Below are 25,349 nucleotides of genomic sequence, written 5' to 3' on the forward strand. Positions count from 1 at the left end.
CCAACCCAAACTGCTAAATGCCCGTTTCCGAGTTGTAAAGAGGAGCGGTTGTAACCGCAAGACGTCCAATGAGTCTGTTAAGGTGTTAGACAGCCTTTACTGAGAGCACACAGTGCCAGCTGCACGATCCACGGATCAGTATGTGCAGGGAGGAATTCTTCCTAGCGTAAGAAAACAGGAAAGAAGAATAGGTAATTCTACACAGAGAAAGTATAGCCATAAGAGGAAGCAACTAGAGGCAAACCTACGAAGCGTTGTATGGACGGAGAAGCAACGCACTGTTGTGTTGCCATAGCTGTCTGATAAGTCTTCCCTAGCAATGTGGGTGGAGCCTCACTGTCTGTAGGATTCAGCAAGACTGGCATGTTACTGGAAGCACTCCCCCACCCATCTCGGAAGGTAAAATTGAGGAAATCCGAGATTTAGACGTGACAATTCCTCCTAGATTGTCTGCCTCAATGATAACATCTCCTGGCGGAACAGTCTTCTGCTGGCTGCCTCTTCCTCACGGATTGCAGCTCTGTTGACCAACTACTCATGCCTCAGGGCATCCCTCTGTGCCTGACTGCCTGCAAGCAGGGATGCCTGCAGGCACTGCAGATCTGCCCATTGGTCCCTGATGTTGTCCTCCATACGCAGCCTATTGAAGGGGCATGTGGACAGCATGACCTGCAGCTGTTGCTCCACCTGCGTTGCTGGGGGGATCATGGAAGTGGCCACACTATCCATTCCTCAGCCAAACTCTCATAGACAGCACCATGTCGGTGTGCAGAACGCAAGATCTGCCGCTCTCACTCTGCCCAGCCTGCACATGTCATCCCATGTGTGCGGTGCCCAAGCCTGCCTGATCCAAGGGAGTATGGCCCTTGCTGTGATGCCCCCCTCCTTGGCTTCAGGACTGCAACACTCCCTTGGACATCTGTCTCAGGAGCAGAAACCAATACATGGGAGTGTGGCCTTGCAGCCATAACCGGGTGTGCCACCACTGACTGGCCTTGTGAAGGCACCTGACCCCCTGCAGACTCACAGGCCCCTACTGCTCCACCTATTGGTGCACTCACCTCCACCAGCATTGAGGACTGCACATCCAGCATCAGAACCAGTTGAATCCAAAGAGTCAGAAGTGTCTGCAGCACGGCTCAGGATGGTCTGTAGCACCAGTGGGTTCTCACGATCTGCCACGCAACGTCATCCACTGGTGGTCTGAAGCACCACAGACTCTTCTTCATCCTCTGCATCTGGTGCCTCCTCACCTGCACATAGACAGAAAAAGACATGTGGAGTCATGTACAACGTATCTACAGTAAACATGTGTATTACATTGCTGTCATGCAAGAAAATGCAGGGCATGTCACCATAGGACACACAGCATCCACATTCTATGGACAATAAGCTATCTGAGCCTGGCATATACAGACCGGCAATAGAATTCCCTGCTAAGGGCCATGCTGCCGTTAGACACATTGCCAACAAACAGGGTCGTTAAGAAGCACACTATGGCCCATGGCACCGAAACCTGTTGACTAATTCCAGTGAAATGGGCATAGACATTTGGCTCTGTGATGTGCAATACATAACATGGCAACAGGCAAACACACATATCCACATCCAAGTCTGCATAAATCACATGACACACCAGTGTTGTCCTGATACAGGGACTGTACACAATGGGAACATGCCACAAGTCTGGGAAAAAGTAAACAGTCCCAGTTGTAAGATTACCACCTAGGCAAGGTCCGTGAAGCGGAAAGAGTAAGTCAATGGATTTGTAGATAGGAACAAGGCACAGTGACCCACAAGAGGGAGAAGGGCATGGACCCATGGAGTTAGTGGGCTGAGTGTGGGAGGGTGACAGGGAGCAGGCTTCACAATGATTTGCCTCAGGAGTCATTGCCATTGGGGCAGTGAGGATGTGCACAGTCTACACATATGCACACTCACTCAGGGCATGCCATAAGGTGTGTTGGTTGTCATCTTGTATGTTCTATGTAGCATGGAAGCACATACGTACATGTGTGAAAAGAGATTCTATACACTGCAGGGCATGAAGTGTAAATTGTATTTCGGACACGTGCACATGTCTAGCAGAGCACAGTCACTGACATCAAGGATGCAGCAAACAACTGTGCACGTTGCGGTATCATGTTGCAGATGTTGTGGGGGTATGCTTGTGGGGGATGAGTACTGTCACACAAACATGTTCAACTGATGTACAACACATGGTTTGTATCCACTCTTGTGTACACTGGACAGGAGTAAGTACACCACATGACATGGTTCACCCCGGGCAGTCATTCCAATGCAGCCAGATGTGCACCACAATTATACATCTTGGTGATGCTTTACTTCCCGTACTCAGGACACACAATGTTTGACACTCACAAGATGTGCCCTCATAATTTTCCAGGCCTCCCACGCCTTGCACCTGCACCAGTAGAATGAATTGGCTCATAGCCTCCTCGTGCTCAGTCAGCTCCTCCTCCTCTGGTGACCCCCCTCCAATTGCCAGAGCAGAGGCTAGGTTGGCACCCAGCTATGACTTGGTGCGACAGGTGAGAGCATTCCAGTGCTTCACTACCTGTGCAGCAGTGTGCTTTTCAAACCCTAAGGCATTAATCTCATCCGTGACATGCTGCCAATGCACCATACGCTGAGCTAGTGTATGTGTGCTCCCCGGTTGCTGGCAGATATCATGGTGGTGAATGGTCATGTAGGTTTTTCTGCACGGCATTCAGAAGAGAGCGGTATCAGCCATTTTGGGCTCACGTTAGATCCGCAGGAGCCAGATAGGACTCCATTACTAATCCGGGTAAACGCTTCCTGTATCCATCTTTACATAAAGATGACAAGATGACTATCTCGTACAACTTCCAATCACTTGTCAAGGAACGACGAGACTGCTATACTGAGAATTAATGCAGCCTCTTTAGGATCAGTTATCGACATTAACAGACGGTTTGGCCTGGATTTGATCCCTTGTATTCAAGACAAGGTTACGAGGACATTTACCTTACTTTGCTTTACTGTCCCCTGGGACTTTATCTTCAAGATCCCACACAGTCATGCCAGTATCGACGTGTCAAGCTTCTCTTGTTGTTACCACCACGAATTGGGTACTGAGTGCTCCTTTGCACCGACCCATTCGCTCCCCTGAAGAAGTTCCTAACATCAACTTCATCTATTATAGGAATGAAACATGTAGGGTATTGACAGTTACTATTGTCAAGTATCAAGGAGAGTACAAGGACTCTGAGAGAGATGCACTATAGGTACTTCTGGACCAAGGCATCAACAATAGAGAACAATTGATTTACTTTTCACCAATATTCTCTGTTTATGAATTTAGTGTTGTTCCATGTACTTAAGAATCAAGGTCTGAAATTATGTGTATGTATATATTTGTATATCCAATGTGATTGTAGTATCTAGGATACTATACTATGATTTTGCACATTGTCAGTCCGTTGGTGACTAGCACTTAGCACTTTGTTGAAGCACTGGTCACTTTGTAAGTTTTTAGGTGTTTGTTTTTTAACAAAAAGTTCTTCCTGTTATTTAAATTAAATTGTATTAAATTGTATGTATTTTAAATGAATAATTATTGAAGTCTGGTTGTATTTTCCATGTACTTCACTCTGACATTGTTTGAATTGGCTTGACAGTGTGATAAACCTAGAATTATCCAGTGCACTGTGAATTCAAACCTTCCATAGGCAAGAGAGCCCCCTGAGTTTTTTGTTTAAGAAGTGTCAGGTTCGCTCCTTAGGTGCCTTTACACATACCTGTTTTCCCCTTAGATGTTTACAGAATGGTCATGTAGTCCATGAGGTTCTGGAGTTCTTCATCATGGAATGCCTTCTTCCTCAATGTGCCAGTGTTCTATGCCGTGTCATGGGGTTGAGCCTGTTCCTGCTGTGCAGGCTTTGCCTTCTTACCACAAGGTGTTGGTGCCACCCCTGTGTGGCTGGGACCACTCTGGGGTCCGGATGCCAGACCACAAGTGGGCTGGGGCAGCTGCTTCCACAGCACGTCCCTTATCCTTTTGGGCTGCGACAGCTGCTTCCACTACATCTCCCGGAACCCATGGGCCTGGACAGCTGCCTCCACAGCACATCCTGGGTTCCCTGGGGCAGGGACAGCTGCTTCCACAGCACATCCCGGAACTCCTGGGGCTGGGCAGCTGCTTCCACAGCATGTCACAGGACCCCTGGGGCTGGGGCTAGGACAGCTGCATCCACAGCACTTGCCTGAACCCCTAGGGCTGGGACAGCTGCTTCCACAGCACGTCCCTGACCCCAGCCCCATCTACCCCATTTCCCTCTTGGGGCCTTTCCAGTCATGTTCCAGGTGTAATGTAAATATGGAAGGCACACCAAGCAATTGTCCTAGGCAATTTGAGTGAGGGGGCAGTCTACGTGATCGAAGACATAGTTCTGTGGTCCAGCAAGGCTCACTTATACCCCAGGTATGAAAAATAGAGTACGAGTAACACGCAGGCACCCCAAAATAAAAATAAATGCATACACGATACCAGGTTAGCTTCTGAAATAGGAAAAAAGCAGTACGGGATACGCAGTGGCACCCAGCAACACAAAAAATGCATATGCGAACCAAAGAAAACTACCAGAAAGGTAAGAATAGTAGTACGCAATACACACGGGTGCCCAGAGTTGGAAAAAATGTGTACGCATCTCACCCTTAGCCTCGCAAAAATCAAAAGTAGACGCGCATATGCGCAGAGTCAAATCCCCCACAAAATGAAGAAGTGTGTACGGTCTCTGAAGTGATCGGATTGCGTGGTGCACCGGAATACACAGCACTACACTTGTCTGTCTCCTTCCCTCCCCATGCACGTTCAGAGTTGCTTCTACACGTATTAATGTATCCCCGATTATGGCGGGCTCAATGCCTGTGCAAAGTGCTTTCACTCTGTTCACAGCTGCCATCATTGCGAGACACGGAGGGCCCACACTCCTTCCTCCATGCCATTTTAGCTGCCTCCACCTGCCCGGTGCTGCCTTCAACTTTGCCATTTGCTGCTGCCTGTACAGTGTGTTTGCCTGCTGCCTACCTGCACTGCGTACGGAGTACCTGCTGTTCAGCCATTGCTTATGCTCCTGTCTCTGGCCCTAGACCACCTCAGCTGCTTCGTTGAACTCCCACCATGCCATTCCACCACCAACCAGCTCCAAGACCACCTGGCCCACCCTCACCTGCCTCGGGGGTTGCCATGTCTGCACCATCATGCCCAGACCAGAGCAGCAACCCCTTGGCAACAAGGCAGAGGGCTGTCAACTTCAGCATCAGGGAAGTTGACATCCTGGTGGTAAAGGTCCTGGAGCATTATGATGCCCTCTTCATGTGATGCAACATGGCAAGTAAGGACGTCAGCATATCTGGGACAGGATCATGCATACCATTAACGCAGAGGGGGTGACAGTGCGCTCCTTCAAGACCTTGCACAAGTGCTGGGAGGATCTTAAATCCAGGAACCACAGCATGGCCATGTGTTTCATCCAGCCCAGTGCTACCGCGGAGGCGCATCGTCAATGCAGATGCCGGATGTCAGGGAACAACATGCAGGTCCTGGAGAGATTTTACCCGGTGCTGCACACCCAGGTCTGTGAATTATGCCAATGTCTGGAGTCGACTGGTGAGTAGCTATGTGGTGCACTGCTCTATGGCGCATATGTCTTGTGCAAGGGCCAGCATGTTGGCAGCAACACCCTTAGGCTTGCAGCAAGTATGCTTCTGAGACGGATGTCTGTGTGCATGCCCCAGACATTGCTCTCTATGTGTGCATTGAAACATCTTTGGAATTCAAATGTGCTCTTACTTGCATTGCGTGTTGTAGTGCTGTCTTGCAGACCGTGCACATGCAATGTTACTTGTGTCTACGACGTTCCAGGATGGCAAGTGTCTCAGTTGAAGTAGTGTTTCCCACATCATGTGCATGCATGATGCTCATGTGTATGTGCCCAAAATGGAAATGTGTGACTGTGCATCACTCACGCCTGGGTGCAACATGTGCATTTGGATGTCTGGCTTCGTCACGTTGAGGCATTGCAGTTCACGGGATTCTGATGTGATTGGTCATGGCACTGCTTGGGTCCTCTGAGTTGATGTGTGTGCATGACATGTGTATGTGCTGGTTTCTATGGCATGCTCACATGTGCATGTGCAATTCATGTATGTGTGTATGGCATATGCAACAGATTGGTTGTGACAGTGGCATGTAGTTTGATGTGATTGTTTGGAGTCATGGCCAGGCAAGAATCTGAATGGATGTGCATTGCATGTCCATGTGTGTGGGTGTGGAGGTTTATGGTTGTTCCCTTGACAAGTAATGTTCCTGTGAATTTTGGTGATGCCACGCTGGCTTTGGTACAGTACACTGATGTTGCTGTTATGTGTCTCCTTTCCCACAGTTTCATCTGATGAAGAAGGCAGAAGCAGTGCTGCGGAGCAGGGATGCAGGGATGCCTCCACCAGGCAGAGGCGCAGGCCACAGCCATGCACCCGTGACAGCACATCTTCGGGGAGTGATGTGGTTGTGGCAGTGCCAATGACATCGGGCATGGCTGCTGTGGGTAAGTCCAAGAAAGTGAAGGTGGGGCCAGGTGATGCCACATAGGGGCTATCCATGGCAGAAGATGCCCCAGAATCATCCAGGTTAACTGAGGGGGAGGTGCAGGAGGTGGCCGTTGAAGCCCAGCCCATGGAGTCAGGTGGCGGTGTTGACTTGGGCATGCGTACTTCAATCCTGTCCCAGGGGCATGAGACTGTGCAGGCTACCTCTCCCTGGTTCACAAAATGCAGCAGTGTGCACCTGCCGGGATGCATCCACCCAGACCCAGCCCCCGTTGTCTGCTGGTGTGTCCACCCAGACCAACACCCCCTTAGAATGTGATGTGTACATCTGGGATTATGTGCTGCCCCTGCTGGCCGAGTTGACAAGGCAGACAAGTGTCATTTGTGATGATCTGCAGGCTACTCGTAGTCTGCTTGCCCATCATTAAAGTGAGCTATACTGCCTTGTGTCCTGGCTTGCAACATGCCTGTTCCGTGTTGTACTCCATGGGATGTTCCCTGCTGCCACCAACTCCTCGTCTTCCTCCTCTGTGTGCCAGTCATCCTTCACGATGCCTTCTGGACAAGGTACCAGCAGGGCCCCCTGTGCACCAGTCCCACCCACAATGCCATGGCTGGTGGAGATCACATCCCTGCCCATGTTGGGAGTCCAAGGCACAGCAGCTGAGGTGGCCACCGTGCCTACCCAGGCACCGACAGGGGCACAGGCAATGGAGGGACAGCAGGCACCCATGAGCAGTGCAACAGCTCGGAGGGCGTACCAATGTAGCAGGCACCGGGCACTAGACCAGCAGGTGGCAATGAGGAGGAGGCGATTTTTCACAGGGCAGACCTCCCAAAGGATGCAGGTGGCGAGAGTGAGGCAGGGGGCACGCATGAGGCACAGATTGTCTTCCGTTTTCTGGCGATATGAAAGGCAGATTGGGGCAGAGAGGCAGCAGGCACAGGAAGCAGGAGTGGTGATGGCCACGCCTGGGTTTGCACTGTGTTGTGCAAGGAGGCGGGCTGCCATCCTGGAGGCCAATTACAGGTAGGCGCAAATGATGGAGACACGGATGCTGGACGACCTGCATGTCCTTCTGGCGACAATCGGAAGCCCGGCTGAGGGGGGTATACGTGGCGTGGGACCCAGCCCTGGGGAAAAGACTGATTGAGATTGTTGAGGAGGACAAGCCCACTGCAATTGTAAATAGTATTTATATGTAGGTTTCCTTTTTTATTTATTATTTTCCCCGGATTTGGCAGACTTTCCTTCCCAGTTTTCCATGTATATAGTTAGTTAGGCAAAGAGATTTTATTTCTTTTCTTTTTTTTCCCCTACACTGTTTCACCTTCATTTCCCGTTTTAATTGTAAAATTCATATGCAATAGATATTAGATATTTTTACATTCCACCCTTCATGCAGTTCATTTGTGTGTCGGCCAGTGCATCTCTCCATTGTAAGTCATGTGTCTTGTGGCGTGCATGCATGTGTGTTGTTGTTGCTGTGATGGTTGTGGCTGGAAGGATGCAAATGTGTCACATGTGGGGGTGGATCCATCAAATGGCTGGGTCTGCACTGTATGTTTTCATTTGCTTTTAGCTGTGTGTTTGCCAACAGTGTGGTTGAGCCGGAGGTAGGTGTGCTCACTGTGGAGGTGTTCCATGGTCCTGTTAATGTCACTTTTGTTTGCCATTGCTGTGTTAAACCCATGCCACCAGCATGTGCAGTCACACACTGCCTTCTCTCATGTGTTGCTCCACCTCAGACAAATGGAATGCAGTAGTGAGCCATGTTTGCTCTATCAGAGTGGCAGCACAATTCTTCGGTCTCTGTGACTCATGCACTCTCTGACAGCCCTCCCATCACCCATGCATGGGTTTCCTGCCTGGTAATTTGACACCCCTTCCAAACATGTCACTGATGCTCAGGTGGGTACGCACATGGCCATTGCTTGTGTATATTTCATATTTATTAATATGTTTACTCTGTCGTGGGCACCCTTCAGTTAGTGTGCTTTGATGCCTTGGCAAGTGCCATGGCCAACATGCACATGCTACTTGCCATTGCATTAACTTGCCACATGTGTATGGGGGGGCTGATTAAAGTCTTGAGGGGTGTTTCAGCAGATGCTCCAGTCCTGGATGGATCTCTGATGCTTTCTGTTGAACATGTTTGCAGTGGACATATTGGTGTTCCACTTCATGGAGCTGGCAGACCACAGAGGTTCAGGTAAGCGGCAGACATGCATTGCACTGGTATTGTAGGAGACTGTCAGGGGGCTGCCTGCGGGGGTTCAGTCTAGAAAGGGCTGCCTGGGAAGGTGTCCAGTCTGGAGTGGGCTCCCTGGGGGTGGTGTCCAGTCTGGAGTGGGTGTCCAGTCTGGAGGGGGCTGCTGGGGAGGGTGTCCAGTCTGTAGTGGGCTGCTGGGGGGGTTCACAGGTGAGGGGGGCTCGAGGATGGCGTCCAGCCTGGAGGGGGCTGCCTGGGAGGGTGTCCAATGTAGAGTGGTCTCCCTGTGGGTGGTGTCCAGTCTGGAGAGGGCTGCCTGGAGGGGGTGTCCAGTCTGGAGGGGGCAACTGGGGGGTGTCACAGGTGAGGGGGGCTGTGGGGTGGTGTCCAGTCTTGAGGGGGCTGACTGGGAGGGTGTCCTGTCTGGAGTGGGATCCCTGGGGGTGGTGTCCAGTCTGGAGGGGGCTGCCTGGAGGGGGTGTCCAGTCTGGAGGGGGCTGTCGGGGGGGTGTCAGAGGTGAGGGGGGGCTGGAGGATGGTGTCCAGTCTGGAGGGGGCTGCATGGGCGGGTCTCACGGGTGAAGGGGGTTAGGGGGTGGTGCCCAGTCTGGAGGGGGCTGCTTGGGGGGTGTCCAGTCTGGAGGGGGTTGTTAGGGGACTGTCACAGGTGAGGGGGCTGTGGAGTGGTGTCCAATCTGGAGGGGGCTGCCTGGGGGGTGTCCAGTCTGGAGTGGGCTGCCTGGGGGGTGTCCAGTCCGGAGAGGGCTGCCTGGGGGGTTTCAAAGGTGATGGGGGCTGTGGGGTGGTGTCCAGTCTGGAGGGGGCTCCCTGTGGAGTCTGGAATGGGCTCCCTGGGGGTGGTGTCCAGTCTGGAGAGGGCTGCCGGGGGGTCACAGGTGAGGGGGGTGGAGGATGGTGTCCAGTCTGGAGGGGGCTACCTGGGGGGGTGTCCAATCTGGAGTGGACTCCCTGGGGGTGGTGTCCAGTCTGGAGGGGGCTGCCTGGAGGGGGTGTCCAGTCTGGAGGGGGCTGCTGGGGGGTGTCATAGGTGAGGGGGGGCTGGAGGATGGTGTCCAGTATGGAGGGAGCTGCATGGGCGGGTCTCACGGGTGAGGGGGGTTGGGGGGGTGTCCAGTCTGGAGGGGGCTACCTGGGGGGGTGTCTAGTCTGGAGGGGGTTGCCTGGGGGCTGTCACAGGTGAGGGGGCTGTGGGGCGGTGTCCAGTCTGGAGGGGGCTGCCTGGGGGGTGCCCAGTCTGGAGTGGGCTGCCTGGGGGGTGTCCAGACTGGAGAGGGCTGTCTGGGGAGTTTCAAATGTGAGGGGGGCTATAGGGTGGTGTCCAGTCTGGAGGGGGCATCCTGAGGGGGTGGAGTCTGGAATGGGCTGGCTGGAGGGGGGTCCAGTATGGAGGGGGCTTCCTGGGTGGGTGTCACGGGTGAGGGGGGCTGTGGGTTGGTGTCCAGTCTGGAGGGGCTGCCTGGGGGTATCCAGTCAGGTGGGGTCTTCCAGGTGGGTGTCCAGGCTGGAGGGGGTTGCCTGGGGAGTCACAGGTGAGGGGGGTTGGGGATGCCCAGTCTGGAGTGGTCTGCCTGGGGGTGGTGTCCATTAAGGAGTGGGTTTCCTGGGGGGTTGTCACAGGTGAGGCGGGCTGTGTGGTGGTGTCCAGTCTGGAGTGGGCTGCCCGGGAGGTGTCCAGTCAGGAGGGGCTGCCTGGGGTTTGTCATAGGTGAGGGGGGCTGTGGCGTGGTATATAGTCTGGAGTGGGCTGCCTGGATGGGGGTGTCCAGTATGTAGGGGGCTGCTTGGGGGGGTGTCAGAGGTGAGGGGGCCTGGGGAATGGTGTCCAGTTTGGAAGGTACTGCCTGAGGGGGTGTCCAGTCTGTAGTGGGCTGCCTGGGGGGGGGGGTCACAGGTGAGGGGGCTGAGGGGGTGGTGATCAGTCTGGAGGGGGCTGTCTGGGGGGAGTCCAGTCTGGAGTTGGCTGCCTGGGGGGGTGTCACAGGTGAGGGGGGCTGCCTGGGAGGGTGTCCAGTCTGGAGTGGGCTCCATGGGAGTGGTGCCCAGTCTGGAGGGGGCTGCCTGGAGGGGGTGTCCAGTTTGGAGGGGGCTGTCGGGGGTGTCACAAGTGAGGGGGGTTGGAGGATGGTGTCAGTCTGGAGGGGGCTGCCTGGGGGCTGTCACAGGTGAGGGGGCTTTGGGGTGGTGTTTAGTCTGGAGGGGGCTGCCTGGGGGGTGTCCATTTTGGAGTGGGCTGCCTGGGGGGTGTCCAGTCTGGAGAGGGCTGCCTGGGGGGTTTCTAAGGTGAGGGGGGCTGTGGGGTGGTGTCCAGTCTGGAGTGGGCTCCATGGGGGTGGTGCCCAGTCTGGAGGGGGCTGCCTGGAGGGGGTGTCCAATCTGGAGTGGACTCCCTAGGGGTGATGTCCAGTCTGGAGGGGGCTGCCTGGAGGGGGTGTCCAGTCTGGAGGGGGCCGCCAGGGGGTGTCACAGGTGAGGGGGGCTGTGAGGTGGTGTCCAGTTTTGAGGGGGCTGCCTGGGAGGGTGTCCAGTCTTGAGTGGGCTCCCTGGGGGGGGGGTGCCCAGTCTGGAGGGGGCTGCTTGGAGGGGGTGTCCAGTTTGGAGGGGGCTGTCGGGGGTGTCACAAGTGAGGGGGGTTGGAGGATGGTGTTCAGACTGGAGGGGGCTGCCTGGGTGGGTCTCACAGGTGAGGGGGGTTTGGGGGTGGTGTCAGTCTGGAGGGGGCTGCCTGGGGGCTGTCACAGGTGAGGGGGCTTTGGGGTGGTGTTCAGTCTGGAGGGGGCTGCCTGGGGGGTGTCCATTTTGGAGTGGGCTGCCTGGGGGGTGTTCAGTCTGGAGAGGGCTGCCTGGGGGTTTTCTAAGGTGAGGGGGGCTGTGGGGTGGTGTCCAGTCTGGAGTGGGCTCCATGGGGGTGGTGCCCAGTTTGGAGGGGGCTGCCTGGAGGGGGTGTCCAATCTGGAGTGGGCTCCCTGGGGGTGATGTCCAGTCTGGAGGGGGCTGCCTGGAGGGGTACACCCCACCTCCATTTGGGGTGAGGGGGGAGAGGGCCACCCCAAAAGGTGGGGCAGGACCCCCAATAGATGGGGCAGTAGGGTTTGGGCACCCTGGGGGCAGATAGCCACACTAATGGGCCCATCTGCACCAAGCAAAGTTGTGTAAACAAAAAACAAAATACAAAATCACAGGCTGCTTTTTAGGGGGGGCTGAGGGCCACCCTAAATTGGCAGTGCATGATGTACCGCAACGGGGGTGGCCCTCAACCCCCCCCCACCCCAAATGGAGGGCCCCACCTCATGCAACCCTCCCTGGGGGCAGATAGGGGGGGCCCACCTCATGCATCCCTCCCTGGGGTCAGATGCCCCTTCCTAGGAACAGATATCTGCCCCCAGGGAGGGTTACAAGGGGTGCCCCCTTTCTACTTCGGTTGGGGGGGCACCCCCCCATAGGGGGACACCCCCCCTCCTTTCATTCAGTAAAAAATCCATGGTGGCTAGTGGCCCCCACCCCTTCCCCCACCCCCGTTTCCCATCATTTCATTTTTTTTTTTTATTTTACATTCCCTTGGGGCAGATGGTCAGCCATCTGCCCCAGGGTTCACATGCACGTGCCCCCATGCTTTGGGGTCGGGAGGGGGGAGAGGGCTGCTTACTTGAAGCAGCCCCCTCCCCCCCACCTCACAAAGAGATCCATGGTGGTCTAGTGGGTTTCTGGTCACGGATCGAGCGCTCTGCGCCGATCCGTGACCAGCAATGCCTCATATGTGGTGTCCTTGAAAAGGGGAGAAAGTCCCCTTTCCAGGGACACCACTTTTTGCTCAATCCCTGGTGGCCTAGTGGGCCCCAGGACCCCAAACCCCCTCCCACCTCCCCCCATCCCTCGGATTATTATTATTTTTTCTTTTATATATTTCCCTAGGGGCAGATGGTCAGCCATCTGCCCCCAGGGTTCATTTTCATGTGTCCCCATGCTTTGGGGGACGGGGGGGGAGAGGGCTGCTTACCTGAAGCAGCCCCCCTACCCCCAACTCACAAACAGATCCATGGTGGTTCAGTGGGTTGCTGGTCACGGATCAGCGCTCTGCGCTGATCCGTGACCAGCAATGCGGCATATAAGTGGTGTCCCTGGAAAGGGGAGAAAGTCCCCTTTCCAGGGACACCACTTTTAGGTCAATCCCTGGTGGCCCAGTGGGCCCCAGGGCCCAAAACCCCCTCCCACCTCCCTCCTTCCCTCGAATGTTTTTTTTTTTTCCCCCCACCCCTGGGGGCAGTGATCATCTGCCCCCAGGAGTCCCTGGCGCTGTGGCCCCATGCTTTGGGGCCACGGGGGAAGGGGGCCGCTTACCTAGTAAGCGGCCCTCCCTCCCCCACGCGTCACAAAAGGATCTTCGTTTGATCCGTGACGTTGCTGCCCGCGGATCGAGGCGCCCTGCGCCTGATCCGCGGACAGCAAAGCCACACAATGGGTATCGTTGGAAAGGGGAAGATCTCCCCTTTCCAACGATACCTGCCTCGATCTCCGGCTTGAAATACAGCCGGAGATCGAGGCGGAACAAGAAGGGCACTCACCTTCTCTCTCCAACGCAGCAGCCGAAAATGGCTGCTGCGGTGGAATTACTTTCCGTTTCACGCCGACGTGCGTCACGCACGTCGGCGTGAAACTGAAGGAAATCCAACCCCCGGACAGTGAGGGGGGACCTCCCCCTCACATAGCCCGGAGGTTGGATTACAGTTTTGAGCGATCCCTGCTTTGCAGGGATCGCTCAAAACAAGGTGCCGAAAAGGACGAGCTATCTCGTCCTTGGCACTGCGTGTGCACTTCCAAGGACGAGATACCTCGTCCTTGGCACTTAAAGGGTTAAAAGCAAACCAGTTCTATGCGGATGTGCGAGACTTGGCATGAACCCTAGATCGGTGATGTATTAGTGGAATATTAACCCGAAGTGAGGCTGGAAATCGTGCTAACAAAGAGTATAAAAAACCAATGCATTCTAATGTACAGCGTCTCTCACTGAACACACTGAACCACGCTGGAGTTCGTTGTGTTGCACTGAGGGCCGATAGCTATCTGATTTTTCTCTGCTCTTAGTAACTGGACTCAGTATACAATAAAGTTCTTTGTATGTTCCTTTGTAACCCATGTTCGGTGTATTTCCTTTTGGGGTACTCAGCCTCGATATTTTGATTTTGTTTTCACAGTTGGCGCCCGAATAGAGACCCTCAAGATTGATGCCGGATTATCGAAGGTTGACGCAGGCTATCGGACCGGGATCGGACGGTGTGACAAAAAGGGGGCCCCACTGAACGAGACGCGACACCTCAGCAGCGCTGCACGACCCGATCCCTGGACAATTAGCTTGTGGTCCGAGATGGCATCTTGACGAGGGTCCACTTATCGAGGTGGGCAGATTTGCCGAAATCACCATACACGAGGTAAGATTAGTTAGGTAAGATTCTTTGAAATCCGATCGGACCTCCTCTGGTTTGTTCAGGTGAGTCGTGACCCGACTCTTAATTCAACCCAGATAATTTGAATTTGGCACATTGTATCTGCAGACACAATTATTGACCAGGTAACACCAATAATTTTATATGCCTGGGAAATTGTCTACCTGCTTCAGGGTGTTGTTCCGCAGCAATAGACAATCTTTGGAATTTAGCCATCCCGCACCACAGGAGGGATCGCCGGCATGTACTATGTACTGTAAGCACGCCATTGGAAGTATAGTATTTAATGACATTTGCCACAGACAAACCAGACATGCCTCCGAACTTCAGTGGCCAATCAATGGTAGTTTTGAAATCCCTCGTATTGAGTAGTTAGAGTCAATTCTATTAAAGAAAAATGCTAGACCTGCAGCATTTGATGTTTTGCAGAATTGGAAAAAAGAAGCGTTGCAGCAACTTAAAAGTAGAGAAAAACATTTGCGCCGTCATAAGACGAACGCCGAAAAAGCATCATTGTATGACCAAGATAAACATTCTGAATTGACTAGGAATATGGATAGGGCTTTCTCACTTGGAATTCAAAAAATCTATCCTTCCAAAGACCTCCATGCTTTCGATGAATTTATAGAAAAATTGTTAAATGAACGAAGGCCTGGTGCCTCTGCGCCACCTCCGTATGTTCCTCTTCCTGCTGCTTTGCCTCTTCCTCCTGCTGTTCCTGCTCTACCTGCTGTTGTTCCGTTGTTCCTGCTCCTCCTAATGTTCCCCTTCCTCCGGCTCCTCCACCTCTTCTTATCGCACCAGTTACAGTACCTCCATTGAATTTGCCTGCTCCCTCTCTTCCAAGTGGTCCTGAGCCGCTTGTAGTCGATCGAGGTGCAGGGTCAAAGGTTGTCACTCGCAATACTGTACCACCAGAGAAGAAACGTGATTTGATGGCACGGGCTAAGCATTGTATGGGGAGGGATGATCAAGCTAATGTTTTTGCTACACTTTGTAATATGGATAATTTTCCTGAGAAAAATATTTTTATTGAAGGTTTAGGGGTTCAGTTATGTGTAATGTGAGGAAAATTAAATAATACAGATCTCCCGCAAGGGTTAAGGGATCTAAATACTTTAGCGTTTTCTAGAGACACTCTGGAGAAAGTAAATGAGCATGTCGAGAGGTTATTTGTGTATAGAAAGGAGTTAGAAAAGTTGCAGAATGAGGATGATGAGGGGGAAAGTATGTATGTGCAGAAACGGTTCCTTCCTTGTCGTAAATCGATATCTGAGGAAGCACGAATTTGTACGAAGGACGCACTTAGATAGATTTCGGATATGTCGATAACTCCAGTTGAAGTATATGACACATATAGTCAGTATACGCCAGAAATTCCGAAGAAAATTGATACAGGTAACGATAGAGTACCTACAGGATGATTTTGTAACAAGAAAGATTAGTTGTCCCACAGAGTTATTGAGTATATACAAGAGAGCTTTTTCACTTGACACTTCTTCGACTGCTTTAGCGCTCGACTTAGCTCTGTTGCTTAGTAAGCGTTCGGAGCAACCTACTTCTCAGTTGCCTATGAGAGAGGTTCCTCCGACATTTGTCCCAAAGGTTGAGATTGCGGCTGATCCTGCAGCAAATATAGTCGCTGTGAACATTCCTGCACATTATGTATCACAGTTCGTTTACGTCCCGTTCTCAAGACAGGAAGTGAATACTATTAGACAATCTATTCCTGATATTAGGAAAAATCCGACAGGATTCTGTAAAGAAATACAGTCTGTCTTGCAATCCTCAGTGTTCACTTTAGGTGATATTGATTTGTTATTCCCTGTACTCCTGCCCGTAGATTTGTGGAAACAAGTTAGAACTATAGACCACGTGCCAGGGTTGGGAGATACATTGGTGAATATAACTAGACTCGATGGAGAAAGACCAGCTGGTCAAAGACCGCCTCAGGTCATATTAACTTTGCCTGATAGAATCATTGCAAAATTGAAAACCATAATTCCAGAGAAAAGAATGATTTGGGACAAACTTACGGCCTGTGTCCAAGGAAAGTCTGAGGGTGCTACCAAGTTTTTTAATTGGTTCGAACAGGTATTCTCGGATTTCAGTGGACAAGACCTAGGCACAGAGTCTGGGAAAAGGTTATTTGTGGACACATTTGTGCGTGGATTGCTGCCTGACGTCCAGTCACAGATTATGTCTTCTGAGAGTGCTTGGCAGGCGAAGTCCCAATCAGAAGTACAGCACATGGCTCAGTACTACGAGAACCGTGTCAATAATGAAAAAGATAGAGTTGAAAAACGAAAAGGTGATTTGAAGAATAAAGTGCTATTACAGCAAATTGTTAGAGGCCCCAGAAAGGGTACTTCTCAGATTAGAGGTCGGTATGTCCCGCAAGGGAATGTGCCCTTGGGTCCTCTGAACATTAACCAGTGCGCCTATTGTCGTCAAGAGGGTCATTGGCGTGCACAATGCCCCGTCTTTCGACAAAGGTCAAATAACACATTCAGGAATATGGGTAGACGATCCAGAGGTCGCCCGGGTGTAGGTGGCCCTGTTAGAGGTCAGTTTACACAGGATCCTCAACAACCTTTTTCACAGGATAATCAGATTTTGAGTGTGGACACCAGGAACATATTTGATCATCCTTCCGCTGCTTTTTTATCTGAAGAGCTTCCTTTTGATGACATTCTGTTTCGTTAGGATTGCCCGAAGCAGGGTTTGGAACCTACACCTATTCCAATCAATCAGAAAGGTCCCTACGTTGAAATGGTAGTGGGAAATAGGAAACATCAGTTTCTGATAGATACTGGAGCATAGAAGTGTTCCATTGATCATTCACAGGTTCCAAACATTCCACTGTCTGGGCAAACCAATGTTTCTGTAGGGTTTTCTGGCACACCAGTTGTTTGACCGGTTTCTTCGCCGGTACCTATTTCTTTGGGTCCCTTTATGGACCACTGTCCATTTCTTTTGACTTTGAATTGTGGAGAAAACTTGCTGGGGTTGAATCTGTTAAAAGAATCAAATGCAGTGATTTATTATTCTTCTGATAGAGTGCGCTTGACAATTTCACCACAGCAATTTTCTGTCTCACAAATCTTGACTAGACCTTTCCCGCCAGAATTCATTAAATGTACCAGAGAGCTTATGGGCTGTTGACGACAATGATGTCAGTGTTTTACAGATTGAACCTGTTTTGAAACATGGAATTGAGCTGCCACACATTCCCCAGTATAAGATTTCAGTTGAGGGTGAGCGAGCTTTGAAATGCATTGTTTCTGATTTTGTGCATCGCGGGGTGATTGAAGAAATTTCAGGAAGTTTGTGTAATAGTCCGATTTTACCCATGCACAAGAAAGGCGATAATGCTATTCCATTCCATTTCATAATTGATTTACGTGCCATTAAAAAAGTCGTCGCTCCACAATTTCCAATTGTGCTTGATGTGACGACATTCTTAACCATGATTCCAGCTGCAGCTACTTACTTTAGTGTGGTGGCTCTAAAGAATGCTTTCTTTAGTATTCCTATAGACAAGGATAGTAGATACTTGTTCGCGTTCACCTTAGGGGGACGCTCGTTCACATTTACTCGTGCACCTTAAGGGTACACAGAGAGTCCTAGCATCTATAGTAGGGCTTTGAAAGAACAGCTTGATGCCCTTGAATTGCCCTCTACTTGTATATTGCTTTAATATGTTGATGACCTGCTTTTAGCTGCTGACTCTGAGAGCGCCTGTAAGGAGGGCACTGAGTTATTGCTTATCCATCTAGCTGAGCATGGCCACAAAGCTTCGCTTAAAAAATTTCAATATTGTTGCCAGGAGGTCGCCTATTTAGGCTATCTCCTGTCAAAGGAGGGAAGAAGATTGACACCTGAAAGAATAAAATGCATTTCTGGCATGTCTGTCCCAAATACACAGAAGGAAGTTAGAGCCTTGATAGGTATGGCTTCTTACTGTAGGTTGTGGATCCCAAATGTTTCACTAGTGATCAAACCGATGTTGGCTTTGACAAAGAAGGGCATTTCTTCGCCATTGCCGTGGAACGCAGAACACCAGCAATCGCTTGACTTGCTTAAGACTGCATTATGCTCGGCACCAGTTTTGGGCACACCAAACTATGAAAAGGCCTTTGTGTTGTTTGTGCATGAATGTGATGCATGTGCTTTGGCTGTATTAACGCAGGAACATGGAGGGAAGAATAGGCCGTGCGGTTACTTTTCTTCCACACTTGATCCTGTAGCATGCGCTTTGCCAAGATGTTTGCGAGCTGTCGCTGCTGCTGCGTCTGTAAAACAGAGTGAGGGAATGGTCCTAGGCCATGATCTAACACTGATGGTGGCTCACTCTGTAGATGTTCTACTGAACCGATTGCAAACGCAACACCTCTCTTCTGCACGGTTGACAAGATATGAATTGATCTTGTTTGCTCCTCACATTCAAATTAAGAGGTGTTGTGTTCTTAAACCGGCTGAACTCCTACCTTTTCCGCAAGATACTACTTGCGGCGATGAAGAGTCACATGACTGTCTGTATACTACCGAACAAGAAACAAAGGGTAGAATTGATTTGAAAGACACTCCTTTGGATAATCCACAAGGAGGGCTGTTCTGTGATGGCTCCTGCTTCAAACTTCCGGATGGTACATCCACAGCTGCTTATGCAATCACCACATTAAGCACGGTCGTGGAAACTAAGAGAATCACGCATAATTCTGCACAGGCCGCAGAGATTATAGCATTGACCCGAGGTTGTGAACTTTCCGAAGGGCTTGCAGTAAATATATATACTGACAGTCAGTATGCCTTTGGGGTGGTTCACAACTTTGGGAGACTTTGGTCAAAGAGAGGGTTTCTAACTTCACATGGCACTAAAATCCAACATGGCTCCCTAATAGGACAACTACTCTCAGTGCTTGCGCTCCCTACTCAGTTAGCAGTTATGAAATGTGCAGCACATCGAAAGATTACAGATGACATAGGGAAAGGGAATGCTTTCGCTGATCAGATAGCTAGACAAACTGCTACCGATCCCCTTACGGAGATGTATGTTTCAAGGGAGACTGTAAATGCTTATGCAATGGATGAGGGTGTTGGGTCTGTACGGGATATCCAAGCTGATGCCACGTTAGAAGAATCCAAGAGGTGGGCTGAAGGCTTGGGGAAACTTGATGATGACGAGTGTTGGGTGGACATAGTTCAAGGGAAATGGCTACTCCCTGACGCGTATATAATGATGATGGTCATCATGGCCCATGGTCCTACGCATGTATGTACCCAGAAGATGACAAAAATGTTAGAGAAAGTTTGGGCAAATGACAAAATTTCGAAAATTGCCCAGCGCCACGTCCAGGATTGCATGATTTGCCTACAACACAATGTGGGAAAGGGGCCACCCTCTGTCCCCTTTGAAGTTATCCACTTTGACTTTATTGAAATGGAACGATGTGGCAATAAAAAATATGTGCTGGTGGTCATCTGTGCTTTTATTAAATTGGTTGAGGCTTTCCCCGTTAAAGATGCTACAGCCATGACTACTGCAAAAACCATGTTAAGGGAATACTTCCCGCGGTTCGGGCTACCAAGAGTTATCTGATCGGATAATGGTCCACATTTTGTCGCTGCTGTAATTCTGCAGATATGTGCGGCATTACAAATTGACAAACGGTTCCATTCGGCCAAACATGCTCAGAGCGCCGGACTAGTAGAAAGACACAACGGTATCATCAAGAACAAGCTCGCTAAGACGTGTGCCGGCACCAAACTAAAATGGCCGGAAACCTTACCGATCGTTTTATTATCCATGCATACAACCCCTCAAACTAAGACTGGGCTCTCTCCATTTGAGGTGGTAATGGGGAGACCTGCCAATATTTGGAACCTTCCTAAATGCAATTCATTGAGAAATGTTGAAAATGTATTACTTTCAGATTATTACAGCCAGTTGACTCAAAACCTGTATTTAATTTATCACCAGGTACGAGAAGCTTTACCTGTGTGATACGAGGGCCCGAGCCACAGTATACGGCCTGGGAGTTGGGTGCTCATCAAGGCATTTGAGCGCTCTTCCTGCCTTGTGCCTCGCTGGCGTGGCCCGTTCCAGGTCCTGTTGGTCACCCAAACAGCGGTGCGGGTCTCTGGAAGAAAGAACTGGATCCACGCGTCCCACATCAAGAAACTTCCTCACCCAGTGCCACACGTTACAGACGAAACAGAACCCCTCACTAATGCTGCAACCAACGATCACTTGTCTCTGATACGTTGCTTCCAACGGGAAGTGACGATACATTGTTTCTGGATCAATCAGTACCGGGAAAAGCAAGGTACAATCTGCGTCCAAGAAAATAGACTTACGGCACGGTTTTGCTGTGCATCCGATATACTTACGGCACGGTTTGGCTGTGCATTCAAAGAAGAAAAAGATCATCGAGGGCTTGTTTTTGCCCAAATTTAAGAAAGGGGATTCTGTTGGCTAGGGTTGTGGAACGACTAAGAAGTCGCGCGACTGGGAGGTCACCAGCAAAGAACATTGAGGGTATCCGTTTGAAGACTACAATGCCTGCTACCGCTACCGCTCAAACGGGACTTGTAAATGAGGGGGTGACCAACCGGGACAATGGACAAAATGCCTGGGCCCCGAAAACGTATTGCTGTGTTTTTATAATGATATTTGGGTTTTTAATAGTCGCTGCCTTAGGGTTGTGGTACATTGAGGAAACTCATTCTTTAGAATTTTTGTTACCTACTGAAAGTATACATACTGTTCCTACTCCCTTTGTACATTTGCATACTCTGTTCCCTAGGGACTCTCAGCATAGACAAAGGTACCACAATAATACTCTACTACTTATCATGAATGCTACGCATGCCATTTTTAATAAATCTAACTGTTGGGTCTGCTCACATTTACCGCAACATGGGGATAAGGGGCTAGGTTGGTATATTCATCATTTACCGCTGACAACTGCTTGCCATGCTTCTCTTGGAGCACTGTTCTTTGGCCATTGGAATGATAGCATCTCAGTGAACTTTGATGGCATCAATTTGAAAAGGTTTGAGAAACGGGTTTTGACTCCCCTGGGATGCTCGCTTTTCGCAAACAGGAGTAAACCAAACGTTGCTTCTATTAGGCCTTCTGATAGACTGTCTCGTCCTTTCCAATCTTTGATTTCCTTTAAGATGGCTCTGATAGGCAATAAAGATGCCATGCCTCCTTCTTACACTGTTAATCATAGCCCCGATTCAGTTTCTTTTTGCATACAGAGGAATGGAACTCAGCCAATGGGAGATTTTCTAGGTTGTGCCAACGTTGCAAATTTGACTGGGGAAAACAGACCTTTGTATGTAGGCGAGCCTGTCTACTTTGTCTGCGGTAATGTAGCATTCCCATGGTTGCCCAGGGATTGGCAAGAAACCTGTCATTTAGGGATCCTGTTACCTGGGGTGTTTATAGCTAGTACAAAAGAAGTTTCAAAGGCTCGTCAACGCGGGACGAGAATGGTGACACTCCAGCACAAATCTTGGGAGATATAGCAAAATCAGTTGTGCCATTTTGGGGGCAGATAGCGAATTTCGAAGATATCAGAAAACTAGCGAGAGTACTGGAGAGAACCATCAACCGGACCACGGACATACTCTATAATATGACGTTAGAACAGAAGCCGATAAGACTAGTAGCACTTCAAAACCGGATGGCATAAGATGTCATTCTGGCTGAACGTGGTGGATTGTGTAAATTAGTGGGGTCCGCTTACTGTGTTTTCGTGCCAGATTCCTCCCCAGCCATCTTCAAGGCAATACAGAATCTGCACGTTCTTAGTTCAGAAGTGCATGTTCCCGAGGGAAACTGGGATTTTAGCGCTTGGTTCTGGGACTTCTTGCGATCTTGGGGTTGAAAGGTACTTTCGATCTTGCTGATTATTTTGGGAATTCTGTTGCTTCTTTGCTGCTGTATTCAGTGTCTACCTAGTATATGTTCGATGCTAGGGGGTTGTTGCGCTCAAGCGATAGGCTCGATAGGACATAAAGTGTATGCCCCAGATAAAACTTCCAAAGAATATGTGTTGAAAGAAATTTTAGTGAATGACCTGATGGCAATAGATATTTCCGACAGCGATTCAGGGTGCATGGGCGATGATGCATGGAGTTATTTGCAAGGAGATCTGAAGTAGTTTTAGCACTTGGCATAGGCCAAAAGGAGAGTTTGTCAAATGAGAAATTATATCGTGCCTCCTATTGCAATTAATATATGTATATTGGCCTACGCCAAGCCGCTTATAAATCGCTTGCGAAGAAATCCGTGTTGCAAGGTCCTGACCTTTAAATCAATGTAAGCTGCCATTTTAGGTCAAACCGCCATTTTAGGTTTGCTTTATAAAGTCACCCTGTGAGTTAAAATGGTGCACGATGTCATTCCAGAATACAACATGGCTGTCTTGACCTCTGTATGTAGCTAATATGTAACTTGCCTCCAGGCCACTTGTTGAGGTCGTAAACTGAGAGCTTGTCCTTTGTTGACCTGTGTGTAAAGGATTACTCGTGCAATGAAACTAATCCGCGAGCATACGTTAAGAACAATGTATCCAAATACTGAACGTAGAACACTTGTTTAACTACATTGTATTAATGTTTGAGAAGACCTGCATGGAAAATCTCAGAATACACAGTTGCCGTATAGGCTTGTTGATATACGTACTAAAAGCAAACCAGTTCTATGCAGATGTGCGAGACTTGGCATGAACCCAAGATCGGTGATGTATTCGTGGAATATTAACCAGAAGTGGGGCTGGACATCGTGCTCACAAAGAGTATAAAAAAAAAATGCATTCTAATGTACAGCGTCTCTCACTGAACACACTGAACCACGCTGGAGTTCGTTGTGTTGCACTGAGGGCCGATAGCTATCCGATTTTTGCTCTGTTCTTAGTAACTGGATTCAGTATAAAATAAAGTACTTTGTATGTTCCTTTGTAACCCGTGTTCGGTGTATTTCCTTTTGGGGTACTCAGCCTCGATATTTTGATTTTGTTTTCACACAAGAACCTGTTATGACATTCACTGAAAGACCCATGTCTTTACCCTCAATCGTAACACTACACCATGATTAAAATCTCCCCCTTGATCCCGTTCCTATGACAGATAATATGAAGAAAACGTCTTCTTCCTCTTTACTAACGTCACCAATTTTGGATGGATCAACCTCCAATTGTGCCACCCTTGACTTCTGTGCATTTGGACAGGGGTGTTGTCAAGGCCATGGCCATGGCCTTTAAGCCTCTCTATAGGAGGGCAACATCCTTGATGGCGTACTGCTCCCCCACATGAATCTCATGTTTCTGACTGTAATGCTGGACTTGCAGTGCTTCTTGGCATGATCTTTGGGGCACCTCTGACAGCCTTCACACAACCTAACCTTGTAGTCTCTTCCTTCTGAGCCAACCTTGTTTCTGCCCACTAATGCTAGAGGCCATGTTCCAAAACCCTCAGCAAGATGATACCAGGTTTCCACACGATTTGACGCCACCATGGGAAAAGCAACAGCATTGGATGAATTGGGCACAGCTGAGAATGATATGAATCTAAGGATTCACGTATTCCCTTAAAACCGTGTTGTTGATCAATGTTCTGAAATATGGAGACAAATCGTCCTTTGCCACAATGTACTAGTTGTTGGTGGGGTGAAGTGTTTTGAATATTTTGTGGACCACACTCCAATGTGTTTACCTTTTCGCTGCAACGTCATCTTTCTCATCCACAAAGGGCATGTTTAATCTTTCCCAACCACAGAGAACACTTTGGACCGAGACTCGAAGGTGCTCCAGATATATCAAACCCCGCCTTTATGGATTTGGTAGGTTGAATCACTGAGTCCTTGCAGGCAAGTCCTCGTCACTGCCAACTGCCATGGTTGATGTGCCCCTCCAGAAACTTAACCCTTTAGTGCTGTATGATGCCACATGATATCACATGCTGGAGGGCGAGTGGGGGAACCACATCCACCTGGGAGGCTTCACTGAAGGTGCAGTGCAGTTCCGGATAACCAAAATAGTATTTGTGGAACTGGGAAATGCCTTTCTGGGCTGCATGGACACAAACTGAACAGAAGTGAAATGGGAGGCCTGCAGCCACATGCCACGCGAGAGGCACCCGTAGCACACATCGCCACAGGGAACACATACTAGTGACAAGATACCATTGAGGTGTTGCTGCACAGATCGTGAGCCCACCGCCACACCCAGGTGGCACATGATAGCTGGAATCTTCATAGTGGACTCTTTCCTCAGCTGCCATCACCAAAGCTCGCATCTGGATCCAGTATATGTGGTGGTTCAGATCGTAACAGCGCATTAATCAATGATACACTCATGTTTGCTGCTGCGGACTGCCCACAGGCCAGCCAGTATTTAATAACGGAGCATGATGATGTGTTTATCATTATCACACGTGGCTACGCAAACATGTAGACGTAATAAGCAGCAGCTGGCTCAGAAAGTTTTAAATAAAAACAGAGCACATGACGCCGCATAGAACGCTCTGTGGTTCTGGAATGGTTTATTTTGAAAGACTTATGACGCAGTTAGTACTAGTATATTACCTGGAAGGTTTGCGAAGTCGCAGAAGCATATTCAAGGACCACGAGGTCAACAAAGCCTGTCTTTTAACTGCCTTCTGCATCACTCTAGATGTTAGTTAATCTCCAGCTCTGTCTTTGCTCTTTCACAGCAAAGGATGAGAATATCTCTGAAAAGTATTCACATCGCAATTCAAGACGTCCTTTTGCACAACGATAAACATAACTTTAGACATTGCTCCAACTGCTGAACTTTAATCAAGTCTATGCAAAAAGGACGAGCATTCTCGTCCTTAGAGCTTAACGGGTTAGTAAAATTGCCTTTTGAAAATAACTACATTTCATAGTCTTACACAAGGAAAACACTGGACAAATTCACAAAAAGGAAAACACAATTCAAAGGCAATAGAATAAAAATAAAAACTCATGCTCAATACACGAAACCTTTTCACTAAAAACACAAGGGCAGACCTATTGGCTTTGTCAGTGCTTGTTCTCATGCTACTCTGT

Source organism: Ambystoma mexicanum, chromosome 8 (genome assembly GCF_040938575.1).
Source record: "Ambystoma mexicanum isolate Mex_15411 chromosome 8, UKY_AmexF1_1, whole genome shotgun sequence".
Classification (NCBI taxonomy): domain Eukaryota; kingdom Metazoa; phylum Chordata; class Amphibia; order Caudata; family Ambystomatidae; genus Ambystoma; species Ambystoma mexicanum.